The sequence below is a fragment of the Aedes albopictus genome, chromosome 2, assembly GCF_035046485.1.
Source record: "Aedes albopictus strain Foshan chromosome 2, AalbF5, whole genome shotgun sequence".
Lineage (NCBI taxonomy): Eukaryota > Metazoa > Arthropoda > Insecta > Diptera > Culicidae > Aedes > Aedes albopictus.
Window position 1 is genome coordinate 447,673,347 of NC_085137.1, and position 18,914 is coordinate 447,692,260.

At 35.5% G+C, this 18,914-nt stretch overlaps 1 protein-coding gene and 1 long non-coding RNA gene across 8 annotated transcripts in view; both read left to right on the plus strand.

The window, feature by feature from the left end:
- The window catches only part of LOC134288583 (uncharacterized), a 280,379-nt gene extending 272,940 nt beyond the window's left edge, over positions 1-7,439 (plus strand). Inside the window, exons 4-5 of one of the 5 annotated variants that reach the window (XR_009998035.1) lie at positions 5,977-6,122; positions 6,986-7,439. This is a non-coding gene — a long non-coding RNA (uncharacterized LOC134288583). The remainder of the gene's footprint in view (positions 1-5,976; positions 6,123-6,985) is intronic. The other 4 variants (XR_009998036.1, XR_009998039.1, XR_009998037.1 and 1 more) reach the window with 4 other exon arrangements.
- Positions 7,440-14,448: 7,009 nt separating this feature from the next.
- Positions 14,449-18,914, plus strand: part of LOC109419645 (diuretic hormone receptor) — a 234,128-nt gene continuing 229,662 nt past the window's right edge. For all 3 annotated transcript variants that reach the window (XR_009998034.1, XR_009998033.1, XM_062853835.1), the window contains exon 1: positions 14,449-14,566. The gene's annotated coding sequence lies outside the window, so the exon portion shown is untranslated. The remainder of the gene's footprint in view (positions 14,567-18,914) is intronic.

An 18,914-nucleotide genomic window follows, 5' to 3' on the forward strand; every position in this document is an offset into this window, starting at 1 on the left:
AGCTTAAACAGTTCGATTTATTAATTTCAAAGTACAAAAAACTTCACAATAAACCTTGCAGAACCCCTGAAGAAGACCAAAAAAGTGGGCGAATCGATGGGCAAAATCTAACAGTATCTTTTGATTTCCTCGAGACTACTTAGCCGTTAGCATACCTATCCTATTCAGTCGAACCCTCCCAATCCATATCTCCTTAGATTCCTTCAGAGTTTCCTCTAGGAAGTCTTTCAGATGTTACTTCACGGATTTTACAGAAATTCTTCATGAAATTACACAAAAAAACGGAAAAAATTGGGGATTCCCTGAAGGAACTACTGAAGATACCTCTGGAGATTCCAAGAAAAAAAATATGAACATTTCCTGAAGGGATTTCTGAACAAAATTCTCTGAAGCAATTATTGAAGAAATCTATGAAAGAGTTTGAGATGGGGATCTGGAGGAATTCCCAGAGGGAGCATCCATTTAGTACGTCACGCTAAAATTAGGAAATTTCTACCCCCTCCCCCCTTCGTACGGAGTTTTCCTGTACTTGATACATTGCCTGTCACACTTTCACAAATCCCCCCCTCCCCCCTAGGACCGTGACGTACTTAATGGATAGCCCCAGAAGAATTTTATGAGAAAAAAATCTGAAGTAACCTTTGTAGATGTTTCTAGAGGAGCCCTTAGGGAATATCTGGGAAGAACCCCTTGAGATAACTCTGGATGGATTGAAAGAAAAAATCCTGGAGAATGGTCTGAAAAAAATCCCTGAAGAGATTTCTAAAGGGTTTTTTTACAATTGTATGTCCTTTTTAAATGTTGCATCAAGAAATAATCGCTAGAAGAATTTCCGTAGGAAATCTAGCCGAAATTTGAAACAAATCCGGAAGGAAATTTTTGAAGGAACCACTAATATATATATTTCTAGAGAATTGATTTTTTCGAAGAATTCTCTAAAGGATGTCCGGAAATCTGGAGAATACTCTGTAGCAATTCCTTGAAGAATTTCTTGAGATAATCCTGAAGAAACGCCAACAAATAAAACCTGCAAGAGTCTCTTGAGAAATTACTGAAAAAAAAAGGATGGACGTAATCTTTGATGAAACTTCTAAAGGATTTGCTACAATTTTTTAAAGAATTTCTGCAAGAATTGATTTTTTTAAGAATGACTGAGTGAAAACTGGAGAAACGTCATGACGAATGCCTTGCAGAATGTCTGGAGGAATTTCTAGAGGAATTCCTGGAAACGCCTAAAAAATGCTGAAGGAAATTCCAGGAGGCGTCTGTGAAGGAATTTTTGCTGAAAACATGAAAATGGTTTCTGAAATAGGGAAAATTACCTATTCTCGGCCGTTTTGTTCTCTTCGTCTTTGGGGTTTTTTGGAATCTATTGAACTCAGATTTGGTCTCAAATCCTTCCCAACTAAGCGAAATTATATGGCCAAGTTTCAGGCAATTTGGATAACAAAAACGCCCCATGACGAAGAGAACAAACCTGCCGAAAATACCCATTGTCACCCTATTTCAAGAGAACTTTGAGAAATTTCAGTAGGAATCTTTGAGCAACTCCTAGAGGTAGACTTCATTTTTATTGAACAATCATGAATTTTGAGCTACTGGACAATAGCAGCATATGGCGTTCTAGAAATTTCCTGGTACCGGAAAAATCTAATTACACTCAAACCTGCATAAGTAATTAGTCGGGGATACTTAAATGGATCCATTACGTAAATGGATTCATTACGTAAATGGATTCTGTTTTTGACTTAAATAGAGTTCATGCTCTTCCATTGCACAATGGGTCCAGAGCCGCATTGTCGAAGACAAAAATGTTTGTGCCTGAACCATAAGTTTTAGATACATGATGTCTTTGGGAAAGTTACTTCATATTTTTCGACCTTTTTTCTCATTATTCTGACATTAGAGTGGTCCCTCTAGTTTAGCTGATCCAAACATCTGCTTATCAATAGTTTTATGTATGCTTACAAAATGTTCTCCAAAGTTGTAAAAGAACTAATTTGGAGTAAGTTTGCCGAAGAAACCATTATTCTATCTCTTATGGTTCCTAACTTATATTTTTTTAAAATAATTATGCTATGGTGATCCATGAAATTCAGTATTCTTGCAATAACTTTTAATCCATTCGTTTCTCGTATAAAATTTGCTCCGAGCACTTTTAGAACTATCTATGACGCATATTTTTTCCAAAGAGCTCAATGTTCTATCTCTCATAGTTTAAAAGATATTGGCTTTTTGCTTCAAAAATCACTTTGTTTTAAAAAGTCATATCTCAAAAAGGAGCTAATAACTCCTTTGGAAAAAATATGCGTCATTGATAGTTCTAAAAGTGCTCGGAGCAAAGTTTATACGAGAAACGAATTAAAAGTTATTGCAAGAAAACTGAATTTCATGGATCACCATAGCATAATTTTTTAAAAAAATATAAGTTAGGAACCATAAGAGATAGAATAACACAGCGTAACAAAAATTAACTTTTGGTCTGTCTCAAGAGCAAACTTATGTGTCTCCGAAGGTTTTTGGGCCGCTGAATCCGAATCCGTGCTCAGATTTGCTCCAACACGTCACAATTTTGAGCTATACCTCAATTCATAGGGCAAAATATGCGATTTTGGGCTTTTTTGACTGCAAGCCATTAAGCATGGAAATATTTTTTTTTAGCAATCAATAGGTTAATTAGTCAATTAACATCTAAATTAACGACTCATGCAAAATATTTTGTTTTACCAAATCGATTTTGATAGTTTTAAGTAATTTAAGTTAGGTACGATATTTCCCATACAAGTCACCCTCCAAAAATTGCATGCAAGTTTTCATACTAACACTAGCTGTCCCGGCAAACTTTGTCTTGCCAGTTTGACAACCGTGGAGGTCATTGTTGAACCGCCTTCTAGATTGGTTTCATTTCAATCGTGTTGGTTTTCTTCCCAGCTCATAAAAAATCTGTACTTAATTGATTTATTAACTTTTCTGGTTGATTTTTGTAACTTTTTGTACATATAAACACAGCCACCATGAAAACGAATCGAACCGTTCAAGAGTCATCCTAATCGGTTCAGCCGTTTGTGAATTTTGTTGCCTCAAAGAAATTTCAAACTCATTTTACTATATATAGATAAAATGCTTAAATCTATTAAATTTGATTAGGTAAAACGAAATACTTTGCATGAGTCGTTAATTTAGATGTTAATTGACCAATTAACCTTTTGAATGCTTAAAAAAATATTTCCATGCCTAATGGCTTGAAGTCAAAAAAGCCCAAAATCGCATATTTTGCCCTATAAATTGAGGTATAGCTCAAAATTGTGACGTGTTGGGGCAAATCTGAGCCCGGATTCGGATTCAGCGGCCCAAAAACCTTCGGAGACACATAAGTTTGCTCTTGAGACAAAAAAATGTTGCGCTGTGTAATGGTTTCTTCGGCAAACTTGCTCCAAATTAGTTCTTTTACAATTTTGGAGAACATTTTGTAAGCATACATAAAACTATTGAAAAGCAGATGTTTGGATCAGCTAAACTAGAAGGACCACCTTAATTTCAGATTAATGAGAACAAAGGTCAAAAAATATGAAGAAACTTTCATAAAGACATCATGTATCTAAAAATTATGGTTTAGGCACAAACATTTTTGTCTTCGTAAATACGGCTCTGGACCCATTGTACATTCCAGTTTCATCAAAATATTTACAGTATTATCGAAATAAGTCAATAGACCGTTAGGCCGAAAACGTTATTAGGTCGAAAGGGCCATTAGGCCGAAATAGTTGTTAGGTCGAAGAGGTCATCAGGCCGATAATTGGTCGGAAAAAAAAATTTACATAAAAGTGTTTATTTGGCCGAATAGGTCATTACATAGATTGAATTCGTGAGCCGAATAAGTCATTAGGCCGAATAGGTCATTAAGCCGAATAGATCATTAGGCCGAATAGGACATTAGGCCGAATAGGACATTAGGCCGAATAGGACATTAGGCCGAATAGGACATTAGGCCGAATAGGACATTAGGCCGAATAGGACATTAGGCCGAATAGGACATTAGGCCGAATAGGACAATAGGCCGAATAGGACATTAGGCCGAATAGGACATTAGGCCGAATAGGACATTAGGCCGAATAGGACATTAGGCCGAATAGGACATTAGGCCGAATAGGACATTAGGCCGAATAGGACATTAGGCCGAATAGGACATTAGGCCGAATAGGACATTAGGCCGAATAGGACATTAGGCCGAATAGGACATTAGGCCGAATAGGACATTAGGCCGAATAGGACATTAGGCCGAATAGGACATTAGGCCGAATAGGACATTAGGCCGAATAGGACATTAGGCCGAATAGGACATTAGGCCGAATAGGACATTAGGCCGAATAGGACATTAGGCCGAATAGGACATTAGGCCGAATAGGACATTAGGCCGAATAGGACATTAGGCCGAATAGGACATTAGGCCGAATAGGACATTAGGCCGAATAGGACATTAGGCCGAATAGGACATTAGGCCGAATAGGACATTAGGCCGAATAGGACATTAGGCCGAATAGGACATTAGGCCGAATAGGACATTAGGCCGAATAGGACATTAGGCCGAATAGGACATTAGGCCGAATAGGACATTTGGCCGAATAGGACATTTGGCCGAATAGGACATTAGGCCGAATAGGACATTAGGCCGAATAGGACATTAGGCCGAATAGGACATTAGGCCGAATAGGACATTAGGCCGAATAGGACATTAGGCCGAATAGGGCATTAGGCCGAATAGGACATTAGGCCGAATAGGACATTAGGCCGAATAGGACATTAGGCCGAATAGGACATTAGGCCAAATAGGACATTAGGCCGAATAGGACATTAGGCCGAATAGGACATTGGGCCGAATAGGACATTGGGCCGAATAGGACATTGGGCCGAATAGGACATTAGGCCGAATAGGACATTAGGCCGAATAGGACATTAGGCCGAATAGGACATTAGGCCGAATAGGTCATTAGGCCGAATAGGTCATTAGGTTTGATACAGATTTCTCCAGAAAGCATAAAAATTGGAGTTATTTTCAATAAAAACAATGGATACTTTATTAATTGCTGCTTAAACTTCAAAGAATTTATGAAATTATGTACATTTTCATACAAGTTTTAGAAAAATAAAAACCAGTAAAAATTTTAAACCGTTTAAAAGTAGTACATTTTTGTTAGTTTCTATTGAAATCTTGGACGTTCGGTGTCTGCTATACCCTGAAAAACGGTGATACAGAAAAATCTGTATTGATACAGACTTGTGATGAAAAAAATATGGCATCTCTGGTCCATAGTATGAAAAATTGTGTTGTACCTTGAGAGTCCGTACAAACAACCTGTATCTATGAAAAGAAATAACATTAAATAGAAAAAGTCAAGCATTGAGAACAAAGATATTTAGTGCACTTTTACCTTCCGACAGTCGTGCGGTTGTCAACCCCCGCCAGCTAATGCTGAGTATTAAAACGAGGTTTTATCAACGTGATATGCAAAATACAGGTTAATGAAAATTTTCCGATTTTTCTTTAGTTTATTTTGGATATTTTTTCGCTTTTTTCATAAATACTTCAAAGTCGTATAATCTCAGCTAATTTAAGTACATGTTTATTCTACAATCTGATTATTTATGCAGTTTTTTTAAAGTCCTGTTTGCCTAAGACTCCGTGTCACATATTTCAGCCTGAAACCACGCAAGACCATGGTGGGGGAAGGGGGGGGGGAGGTAAAGTTTAAAAAAAAAATGACCACGTTGTTCATGGACAGCCCCTAGGCTAACTAGAGTCTAATCCTTACTTGAATAAGAAAAGTTTACCTTCTCTTCAAACATATGCACAAATCCCCAACTGAAGTTTGTTTCAACTATGAAGAACAGATCATCAACTAAGACTATTAAATCGTTTCCTCCCACGAATGTGCTATGCAAGATTACTAACCGCACCGTTTCTACATCTCTTTACAGACTCACACAAAAAAGAGCGGCGAATAAAACCATCGGGCATCAAGCTAGACTGAGTGGAAAACTTCCACAACATAAAAAAAAGCCTAGCATATCACACAAGAAAAAAAAACAGCCCCACCGGAAACAAGATAAAAATTCTGCTCAAGGTACCTTGGAACGAGAAAGAACAAAAAGCACACCGAGCATTCTTTTTTTTCGAGTGAACAGAAGAAAATAAAAAGCGCCGACAAACATCACAATCCTCGAGTGAAACTGTTGTGCAGAGCGAGAAAAAAACGGAAATATTATGCCGGAAAATCCAATTTCTCTTGTCTTTGTTTCTAATTCCACCGCGTAATTCCGGTTATTAGCGGTCCGACCGGCACCCTGCCCAGTCTATGAGTTAAAACAAGAATAAAAATAATTTCGCTGATTAGAGTTGAAACGGGGCAGGAAGAGGTTGTTGAGCGGGAAAGGAAAAATAACGCCTCAATTGGAAACAAACTGCGAGAACGAAAAATATTCAAAGTACTTCCCTAATAAATGAGGACGGGCAAATGATTCTGCTCAGGACATCTTTTATTTTTATATAATCAGAAACATCTTTCTTTTAGTTGATTTTTCGATGTTTTTGCTTCTTCCATGAAGTTACACCAAAATTTTTGAAACGCTTCCAGCACGCCGAAAATCAGCAAAAGAAATTTCTGAATTTCAGCCACATTTTTGCTGAATTTCAGCTAAAAGTTGCTGATCAACTGTCAAATTTGCTGGATGGTTCAGCAAGTTGAAAAATAATTACTGATACTCAGTAATTTGTATTGCTGAATGAAATCAGCACGCTAAAAATCAGCAAAGTTTGCTGATTAAACTACTTAGAGTATTTGATTCATTACTTTTAATTTTTGCTATGTTTAACACTAATAAAATTTGTGAGGTTTGATCCATCTTGAATGTTTTGAGTGGAACAAGTTGCTGCATTCAAAACAAACTAAGAAGTTTCCAAACTTTTTATCTTTGCCTACATAAAAAGTTATTTGTCCATAACTGGTACGCTTGCCCTTAAGAATTAAACAATCTAAGTTCAAGAGCGAGTATCTAAAGTGTGATAGGAAAAGCGAAAATAAAACTTGAACAGGAAGAGTTTTTACAAATAATTAAGTGCAAGTTGAAGGAAACAAAGAATACCAGTGAAAATCTCGACGATAACAGTCTCCACCTGGGCCAAAGTGTTTGTGGCTAAAAAGTTTCAAGTAGTTCAAGAATCCGCTGCCACAGCAGCTCCACAGAACAAGTTAAGAAAAATAGATAAAATTGCAACGAGTTCAACGGCAATAAGCGAAAAGGAAAAACGGCCCACCACAGGTCGGTCCAACGTCAGACATAGTGGCGGACTACGAAGAGCTGAGCACCCTATCGCAGGACCTTTTCGGCGAGTTCGAGAACAGCACCGAGTTTGCATGTTACCTGCAGGCGCACCTGGATGCACAAGCCGAGGTAAGAGCATTATGTTATTTGGGTTGGATTTTCGTTTTATTTTATTTTCAAGAGAGGTTACGGTTCAGACAGCTGTTTGGGAAATAAAATATTGGTTGAATGTTTAAAATCGAGAGTGGAAATATGCTCTTGATAAGCTTGTTAGTAGTCCTATGGCATTTTCTTTAAAATAAGCATAAAAATTGAAAAATAATCCAATTTTTGTTTTTTTTTTTGCGACGAATACATTCTATGATAATTCTCCCAATTGGAAACTATTTTATGAAGCTAATGTTGGCTATTGAAACAGTTTTAGAGAATTCCTTAGCATTCCAATTGAGGATACATTAAAGATTGTTTCAGGAATTTTTCTCTAAATATTTTCGTAAATTCTTTTCAAATTTTCAGAAAATTGTCAAGAATCGTGCACGAATACTTTCGGTAATATCGCTAAGAAATCCTTCTGGAATCCTTCCATTGATTCTTTTACAAAATTCTTAGTTTCTCTTGGAATTTAATTCAAAGTTTTTTAGAGATCATTCTAGAAATTAATTTGGATTTGATTTTTCAATAAAACTACAACATGACTTCTTTCAATATTGCTTCATAGACCTTTCCGAAAATCCAACAAGATTTCCTTTTAAAAGTTCTTTAGAGCGTTTTCCATGAATCGGTTCAGAATTACCTCCAGAACTTTTCGATAGAGGATCATCCAAAAATTTCTCCTAATATTCCCTTAAAATTTCTAAAAAACCATCCCTAGATTTTTTTTTGTTCAGGAATTCGTACAAAAATTCTATTAGGAAACCATTCTCGTTTTTTTTTCAGATATGTATTCAGCGAGTCTTTAAGGGAATCAAAGTTCCAGAAAGTTCTCCAAGGGCTTCTTTAAACGTTTACACAGACTCGTTCAGAGAAAAGAAAAATTTTAAAAAAATCATAAATGTGTCTAAGGATTCCAAATCCAAGGACAACTCCAAGGATTTCTTCCAAAAAAATCCATGGAATCCTTCAGAACTTATTCCAGGAATTCGGTTTTAAAATCTATCAAGGTTTATTATTATTTATTTTTTTCAAAAAATTCTTCCAGGAATTATTTAAGAAATTTACCCAGCGCTTTCTTCAGATTTTCCCTCTCCAAAAATTAGGTACATTTATATGAGTTCATTCTGAAATTCCACCAGTTATTACTTTAGAAATTCTTCTGGGGTTTCGCTTAAAAAACCCTCGGAAATTCCCCCAGAGATCCCTTCAGTGTTTTACAGCAATTTCTTAAGAAATTATTTCAAAGATTCTTTATTAAATTTTTGCATTGGATTCTTCATGATATTTTCCAGATTTCAAGGATTTTCTTTTAGTAATTTCAACAGAAATCTATGGGGAATTGTTCTCGGAAAACCTCCAGAAATTTCTTAAAGCGTTCCTCCTTGGATAAATTTAAGAGTTTCCCGAGGAATTTCTTCGGATGTTACTCCAAAAATTCATTCAAAAGTACTAAAGAGCACTCATACATTCATGGAATGATAGGTAGAGTCCGCCTTTCTGATCACGGACCATCTCAAGGTTTCTTTCCGAAACTCCTGCTGGGATGGCTTCGTGAAGATATGTTTTTATCTCCAGCGACTTTTTAAGAATTTTATGAATTTCTTCAGAAATTTCAGCTAGGGAATTCTTCTTAACTTCTTCCAAGAAGATTTTTTTTAATTCTTCACAAAAATTCCTTTACAAATCCTCCAAGGATTGCTTCGGAAATTCTTCCCAAACTTTCTCCAAGAATTCTTTTAGAAATTCCTTCAGTGTTTGTAGAAAATCCTTGGATGATATTTTTTCCTAATTAGTCATGTGGTTCAATTAGAATTATCTCCTGGAATGTCGTTAGAGATCCTTGCAGTTCTCCAGTGATTTTCATAAGTTCTTCCATAAATTCCAGAAAATTACTGAAGAATTATTTTGGAATCCATGATGGCATTTCTAAGAAATTACTTGAGGATTTTTTGAAGAAATCCCTAAAAAAACTCCTAGAGATACCTTTTGAAACTCTCGAAGGAAATTCTTGAAATCATTTTGCAGGAATTCGTGGGAAAAAATCCTGAAGCAATTCCTAGATGAATGCCTAGAATAATACCTGAAGAAATATCTTAAAATACCCCCTTTATTATCTGAAAAAAAATATCCGAGACTTTAGGAGGAACTTTGATAATAACTCTAAATGAAAAATCTATGGAGAAATTTAATTCCTGGGTAAACTCGTAGAGGAAATGCCGAAGGAATCTTTAAAAAAATGCAGAAATCGCAAACAATAGAACTGGTGAAATTCATGAAGAAATCTTTCAATAAACTTCTGATGAATTCCTGGAGGGGTTACTGAAGGAGATCTTGTGAAAACTTCTGGAGATATCTCTGAAGGATTTTCTTATAAAATTTCTGGAGGGATTTGTACGTAAAAATCTCTAAACTATTTTCTGGAGAATTTTCTGAAAGAAGTCCTGTCCTCCTCTTCTTGGCGTAACGTCCTCACTGGGACAAAGCCTGCTTCTCAGCTTAGTGTTCAATGAGCACTTCCACAGTTTTTAACTGAGAGCTTCTTCTGCCAATGACCATTTTGCATGTGTATATCGTGTGGCAGGCACGAAGATACTCTATGCCCAAGGAAGTCAAGGAAATTTCCTTTACGAAAAGATCCTGGACCGACCGGGAATCGAACCCGTCACCCTCAGCATGGTCATGCTGAATACCCGTGCGTTTACCGCCTCGGCTATAGAAGTCCTGTAAAAACAATAAAAAAAATCCTGGAGGAATTCTGCAGAGCACCACTGAAGATATCAAAAATGTATGTTTGAAGGAATCTTTGCAAGTATTCATAGAAAAAATCTTGAAAAACTTTCTTAAATTCCTAATTTCTTCAGGAATTGTTGAGAAAATCTATGGAAAATAAAAAAAAATCTGAGAGAATTCTCTAAGAGAGGTCTGAGTAAATCCAAATGCCTGGGGAAATCCATGAAAGGACTATTTGAGAAACCCTTGGAGAACTTCCAAAGAATCTCTTGATAACTTGCAAGAGGAATTTCCAAATATATACAGGAAAAAATGGAGTAATACCTGAGAGACATTCAATCAATGATTTCAGACAAAGTTTCTTGAATAAAAGTCTGAAGAAAACCCTGGAGGAATTTCTGAAAGAGTTTCCTAATTTTTGCGAAAAGAAAATCTCCTAGAAATGCAGCTCCTCAAGATACGTTTGAGGGAATTCCTGCAGAAACCCCTGAAGAAACACCAGCATCAATGTCACTTTCGTGAATAATTCAATGAAAAAACGTGGAATAATTGCACATGGAAAATGTTTCCCGAAATAGTTTTTAATTAGGCACAATAGTGAAGTAGTTTCCTTTCGAACGTACCAGTATGCCGACGCTGCAACTTAAAAAACTTGAGAAATCAGTTCTGATTTAAACATGACAGCACTGACTCATTCCATTGAATTTTGAAGGGGTTATGACAAGTATTTTTCAATGAATTTCAACTATTTTTAATTGGATTTTTCCAGAATTTTCTCCAGATTTTCATCAGAAATTCAACTTTAGATTGGGGATTGTCCTATTATTATCTTCTGGAACATCTACAAAACCTCTTCTTATTTTCCTTTAAGTATTTATGTTGAAAATCTTCTAAAATTTTTTTAAAGAGCACCTCACATAATTATTTTTAGAATAGCTCCAGATATTTTTGAAAATTTTCCAAGAATATTCCCCAGGACTCTTTCAAGAATTTTCTTTACGACTCATCCAGGCGTTATTCCTAAGATTCCTCTTTGGATTATTTCAAAAGCTCTGTCAAGAGTTCTTTTTAAAATACTACTATGTATTCTTTTTTTTCAAGTATTTTTCCATGAACTCCTTCCAGGCATCATTGAGGAAATCTTCAAGAATTCCTCGAAGAGTGCTTTCAATTAACAGGAGTTCTTTGCAAAACCCCTCCTGATTTTTTTTTCAAGAATCGCTACTGCAATACTTCCAAGAATTCTCCGAGAATTCTCCCACGGGTTCATTAGGGATCTTTCCTCAGAAATAAAGTCTAGGCATCCTACTGAATTTGACAAGAATTGCATCAGATTTTACTTTTTCTTCTTTATTCATTTGCAATTTCTTTAAGAATTCTTCCATGAACTTCTTCAGGAAATTATTCAAATTTTTTCCCAAATTTTTTTCGAAAAATGTCTTCAAGAATTTTAATGAGTCTTCATTTTTTTCAGAATTTTCACCAAGAATTCTACAAGACTCTACTGGTAATTCTTCCAAGAATTCCTCCAAAAAATGATATAAGAAATCTTCCAAAAAATCCTTTATGGATTTCTCAAGGAATCCTCCTTTATCTTCATACATTATTTTAAAAATTCATCGAAAAAATCTAATATACACAATATACTCTTCCAAGGTTAACTACAAAACCTTTCACAAAGACCCTTAAAGAAACTTCTCCGAGGATTTTTCATGGAATATGTTCAATAATATTTCAAGGAAATACATCAACCAAGTTTCCTTTAATTATGTTTGTAATAAATTTCCCAAAGATTTCGTCTAAAATAAATATAAGGAATTCTACAAGATAATTTTCAGTATCCGCTGCAAAAATCTAGTAAAAATCCTTAGGAGAATTATTGATAGAATTTTTGAATTATTCATTAGCAGATTTCTTGGAAAAAATCCTGTAGGAATCTTGGGTGAAATAAATGGAGGAATCTTTGTAATATTTCTTGGGGGTATTCCTAAAAGATTTCATGGATGTATTTCTGGATGAGTCTGTGGGATTCTTGAAAAAAATGCCAAATCCTTCAAACAATTCTTGGTAGAGTCCTTGGAAGGTATCATAGAAGAATTTCTAAAGGAATCTTTAGAAGATTTTTAGATGAATCCTGGAAGGATTACCGGATGATTTCTCCAAAGAATTTACGGAAAATCCTTGGAAAATTTCCCGTGAAAGTCGTTGGAAGCATTCCCAAAGAAGGATAAATTCCTGGAGGAACCATTGGAATAATTACTGGGGAAAGAACGCATATTGGCATCCATAGAGGATATCACACAGGAATTTTTGAAGGAATCCTTGGAGGGATTTCTTGAGAAACTGCTGAAAAAATCTTGGAGAAATATTTGGAGAATTTCCAGTAGGAATCCTAGCCGAAAATTTCGGAGTAAACCCTCGGAGAAATTCTGTGGGAATCCCAAATAACTATTTAAACGCATTCTCTGAAAGAATTCTGTAAGTATTTCTGCAGAAATCTTGAAAAAAATTCAAGAGGAATCATTGAGGGAATTTGTGGAGAAATTATTGGATGAATCCATTGAAGAGTTCCTACAAGAATACTTTGCACAACTTTCTGGGAGGATGCTTAAAGGAATTCTTTTAGTATTATTTTCAATTTATAGAGAATTTCTTAGATTTTTCTAATAGATTCTATTAAAGTATTGAAGAGTAGAATTAGCATTAATCTAAAATACACATTAATAAGAACCAAAAACAAAAATGGTATATCTAGAAGAAGATATAACCAAATTACTTTAATCCTAGTAGCATGTTGGGGACAATATGACCCAGATAGGCATGCTGAATGAACACTACGCCGTCGGGATGTGAAAAAACTAACATCTTAGGAGTGTTAAGAGATGGATAAATCTTATTCATTAGAAGTATTTCTTTACAATTTTCTGATGGGATTGCACGAAATATCGAAGGAACCATGAAGAAATTAATGAAAGAGGTCTTCAAGAAGTCACTGGAAGGATTTTTAATGGATTTCTGCTAGAGAAAACCCGGAGATTCACAAATTTTTCTCTCGAAGGATCGTTTTTGAAAAATTCCTGATCGAAATCTTTGGAAAGTTTCGGAGGACATCCTTTGAGATTATCCTAGAAGAATGCTAGGAGGAATTTTTTTTAAAAAGTCCCTAGAGGAAAAAATCGACCGAACATTCCTGGGAAACTCCAGATATGTAAGAGCTCTAGAAAGAACTTCTGAAACTTGCAAAAGAACTTGTGGACGCATTCCTAGAGAAACCCCTAGTAGAATTTTTGGAGGTATTATTGAAATAATTCTCTGAAGAACTTTTTGGAAAGTTCTCAGAGTAGACTTTGAAAGAAATCGTGAAGAAACTTCTTGAGGAATTCCCGGAGAGAATTAAATACACGACACAAATTGTCGGATAATATTTCAAAACAGATTTCGAATGAATTATTTTTTTTAACTCCTGGAGAAGCTGAACATCTGGATGAATTCACAAAGATTTTTTCGATAAAATTAAGAAACTTCAGCAACAATTATCCGCAGAAATCCCGAAAAAATTCTCAGAAAAACTTTTGCAAAAATATAAAATCAAAATCCCGGACAAATTGCTAAATGAATTTTTGGAGGAGTAGGTACAATTTTTGTAGAAATTTGTTGCCAATTTCCTATAAGAATGAATTTTTGTAATAAGTACATACTACCGTATCCGTTCCGCTGCCGGACCCATTACATTTAGGGCTCTACACTTTGTACAGCGCCTAAATTTATTCTATGCTACTATATCTAGCTGATTACTTATTGCGCTGCTTTCCCTATTCTACTCTTCGCTTGATAGAATGGTACTTTTTTATACAGTCTAATTCAGGGTCCATTAGGGCCTGCCTACACCGATATCCAAATAACCGGGTCCGTTATTCCAACTACCAGGGCTGGGAATCGAATCCATGACCATTGACCACCCGCTTATAAAGCGAACGTGTGAATAATTGCGCCACGGACACCGGTAATTTTGGCTTTACCAAGGTTACTTCGATTTTCCCAAAGCCATTTTGAGAAATCGTTTTGTTTTGTTTTGTTTTACAAAATCGTTTTAATTTTCTCAAACTCGCTTGGCTTTGCCAAAACAATGTAGAGTTTTCTAAACCCATTTTAGTTTTGTGTATTTAATTTTTTAAGCATTACATACTTCAACTTGTAACTCTATTATCCATTTTAACCTGCATTCTCTCCCCATTCCAGATTCCATTCGATGGCTGTCCGGTCAACTTTGACAGCATCCTGTGCTGGCCGAGAACGCCAAGCAATACCTGGGCAGTGCTTCCATGCTTCAAGGAGTTCAAGGGTGTCGCTTATGATTCACGCCGTAAGTACATTTTATTCAACCACCTACCTAGTAGGCAAAACCAGCAATCACCGAATTGCCCTTTCATCCGTTCTCGTAAAGTTCCCTAATTGTTTCAACCATACACCATCGCAACGCCCCACCAGTTGTTGATATTCTGCTGCATGGGTGGTACAAACCAAAAAGTCCCTACCCCCCCCTTTCGAAATAATGCCATTCAATTTGGTGTGGAAAGTTTGCCCTGCAGTTTGGCATGAATACCATGAAACAAAATTCCGGAACTTTCGGTTCCGTGTGCTTCCGCTGAGTATCGTCCTACCCATGCATGGCACATTGCAGACAGTGGTCCATTGGGAGAAGAGTGTGCTGATGCAAAGTTCCATCCCAAGCTTAATCATTTTATTAAACTTACGAATTTTTAATGCACTGAGTGGCTTGCTGCCGGTCCGGTCTGGTTGATTGTCATCAACAACACTGAACAGTGCACCGTGTTATGGAAAGCTGTGCACGGTAGTGCTGCGCTGGTCCCGAGCAATGTACTTAACTAAGAACAAGATAATAGATCGAGTAAAAAATATTTAATTCAAAAATAAATTGGTCTTGATGTTTTTTTTTTCTAATTAGGATCCTGTAATCTGCATGAAAACGAGTACTTCCTGCCAATGTGAATTGCCAGCATTGAGTAGTAGAATTTTGTAAAAAAAAAGGGTCGTGATAAAAACCGTAGCGTAAGGCTGCCTAAGATAGCAAAAAGCCCTGGTGCTAGAAGTGACAGGATATATTTAATTTGAACGTTATTTAAACTAGCTGTACCCGGCAAATTTTGTCTTGCCTACTGCGTTTTTTGACGTTTCAAGTACCTAGTCAAGCCCAAGTCCCCGTTCAAAATGTATAAAAACCCGATTTTTATAAACTTTCAATTTGCCCATGTTTTTGCCTCATAAACCTTCCTTGGGTAAAAACTGACAGAACAAAACTTAGACGACCCAAATCCGACCATCCGTTCGCAAGTTATGCGCGGTCCCACGTATGCCACTACATTTTTATATATATAGATTCAAAAACAATTATTTATTTATTATTCTGATGATAGCCATCCAGTTCACAAAATTGCTAAAGATTTAAATTATTAACGTTAACAATTCTTCATGAACTCTTCAATGAATGGCTACAGTCTATTCCACGGAATTTGTGTTTCTTTGCTTCATTCTCTGAACCCTAAAAGGGATACCTTCATGGCCTCAGTTTCGTCACCTCGCTGAGTGTGTTCCATCAAAGACGAGCTCTGAAAGGCGCCTGGGGTCCAATGGACCCCAGGTACCCCTTTTAGGGTTAAGGAGTAGTAACGTACTTTGAGGGCTATAAAAATCGAACTTTTTTTGTTTGCATAATCTTAAAGTTTACAAACATAAGAGATGAACTATAGCCCCGGGCTGCAAATATATCTAATAAAGACATCTAATCTAACCTAAGTATACCAGCAAGCCAATAAACACTCCAAATGTTGATACATAGTGAGCACTAGAACGGTAGTACAGCCCGAAATCACGGAAAACACGATCGTGTGCATTTTTAGTGTGAAAATGTGAAAATAATATAATGTGATATTTTGCCAAGTTGTTACATAATTTAAGCAGTAGATTTTGATAAGTTCTATTTTTTAGATAAATTTATTCTAAGATTTGATAAAAAAATCTAATTCTAGATAAGCTACGATAACTTAATAGTGTCTTCGTCAAAGTTTCAGATAATATCATGCAGAAAAATCTTGCCGAAGACACTTTTTCTCTATCTTTTGAAATTAGAGATATACATATTTATAATAAATTTAGCATAAACAACTCCTTCAAATCTTGAAAAATCACTAAATCCTTTATGTCTTGAATTAGGTTTTCATGGCTTGTGATGTTCTAAACACTTCTTTAGTATATTATTATGCATCTTTTAGAAATCATCAAAGGTTTTTCTTAAAGTTTTCCAATACTGCTCGTATTATAGAAAAGATATTCAATTTGAATAGTCCTTTAATTTATTGGTGAGTTTCAAAATATTATTTTAAAATCAATCCTTATATCTTCCTTCTATTTCTTATTGCATCGGTTGCACTCAAATTACTGAGAATATTATATGTTATGAACTCTTTCACATCTTCTTGGAAGATATCTATTGAACATTTTTAAGACATCAGGAATAACCTTTGGAGAACATTAGATGGAAAATTCCGAAAAAAAATAGTGGATCTAATGATAAAAACAAAACAAAAATATCCTTGAAGACTTCTTGAAGAAATTAGAGATTTGGAGTTTTGCCCAAGAAAAATATCAAAAAAATACTGGCATTTTTGAGATCCCATGGTTTACCATAGCCGTAAATGCCCATTTATTGATTTTTGTTCACAAACTTCATAAAGACTTTTTTTTATTTATTTATTGAATAAAATAAAGTATAGTTACATACATCTTCAACGTTCTTTAACATGTACAATTGCTATCATATTCTGTTATTTTTTTTACTATTTTGCTATTGTTGTTGTTACTCTTTTACAACCAGCATGTATCTTACAAACAAAAGTTACAAAATTTTCTAAAATGTTGTTTGAACGCTCTTCGGTAATCCCAACGCATTTCGCGTATTTGTTTTTTTTTTTGTTTTAAATTAAATAGGCTACCTCCTTTGTACAAAGACTTGAATCTGCCAAAATCATTAAATGGCTACATTTGCTCCCTCGTAGAACCTGTTTCGGAATGGCCGTTGGGGAGAGAATGGGTCAAAAATGCATACTTCCACATTCATTGTTCAATAACTTTTGCTTAATTGCATGAAGAAATCCTTTGATCATTAGAAAAAAATCTTAGATAATGCACGCACAAATGATGAAAATATAGGGTAAGCGTACCAATTATGGCTATAGTACCAATTATTCGCCATAGTTAATTTTCACCCTTTAACGAAGTAAATCAAATAGAAAAAATGAGTGAACAACAGATCATGTTCACAAAAGATAGTCGCACTCATTTAAACACCACATTTTCCTCAAATCATGGTTGAAGTAAATCATTTTCCTTAAAATTTCGGCTTCCTTGCACCCTTTTTCGCCATAGTGTACCAGTTATGGCTAACCCTATAAAGAATGCATGCAATAGTGCGAAAAGGAACCGAAGGAAAATGTAACCATAACTGGTACAGGGTTCCTATCATTGGCACACGCTGTAATCAATACTAATAGTAGTTTTGGCGCCGTTTCTTTATTTTTCAGTAAAGTATGGAAACTAAGCTGTCTTTTAACTTATTGATGACATAAGTTGGTCATGTCGTTATTTTTGTATAAATAGCTTCCCGTGGGTAGTGCCATAATTGGTACACGCACCCTATTTGAAGTTAGTCAATTTTTTGGTTTTTGGTTTTTTATTTAATAACGAAGCAATATTTTCAAAATCGGTTTTAGTGCACATGTAGAGTATGGATCAAGGTATCTTCTGATTTTTTTTGAGATGGAACATGTTTTCCATTTTTGCAGAAACCATTTTTTTGTGAAATTTTATTTAAAAATGGTTTCTGCAAAAACGAAAAACATTTTCCTCCACAAAAAAAAAATCAGAAGACACCTTGATCCATACTCTACATGTGCACGAAAACCGATTAAGAAAATATTGCTTCGTTATTTAATAAAAAATCAAAAACCAAAAAGTGAGGAAATGCTTCCAGTTTCGCCTTAAAATGTGTTTGAAAATTTACCCATTCTCACCCCTTCGAAGGGGTGAGAATGGGTCAAGTTTTGGTCAAGGTTGATACTACTCATCAATTCTATATTATATGATGGCTAATCCACCTAAAAGTGTGATCTTTCATCGAGTCTTAAAAGTGACATTTTAAAAAGGCCTTATTTTCAAGCTTTTTTCGATGATTTATCAAAAATGTTTGATGGTAGATATTCAATAGCGTTTCAGTGTTTATTGACGCGAAGCCACCGTTCGAAAATCGCAAAGCGATCTATATCCTATTCTATTCAAGTTTAGACAAACTTATGTCACATTGGGTGGATTGTCACAACAATTACAGGTTGGAGATGAACCTGCCTCGGGCTGAAAATCTCCCTAATAATGCTAATAATAATAATAATTACAGGTTGCGACATTGACATTATTGTTGAACGATGGTTGAATTTCGATTCAGTGCCCATAGGGTTCAACAGGTCCAATATGTTCACAATCCAGAAATATATGAGTTCCTGACTTTTATTTGCGGCAATCACAGTCGTACAATTTATTGGACGTTACTCATTTATTTTACTCGACGTTTCGGGCATTGGGTGTGGCCTTTTTTAAGGGAAAAATGGTTTGTCGTCTTCATCTTCGACAAACCATTTTTT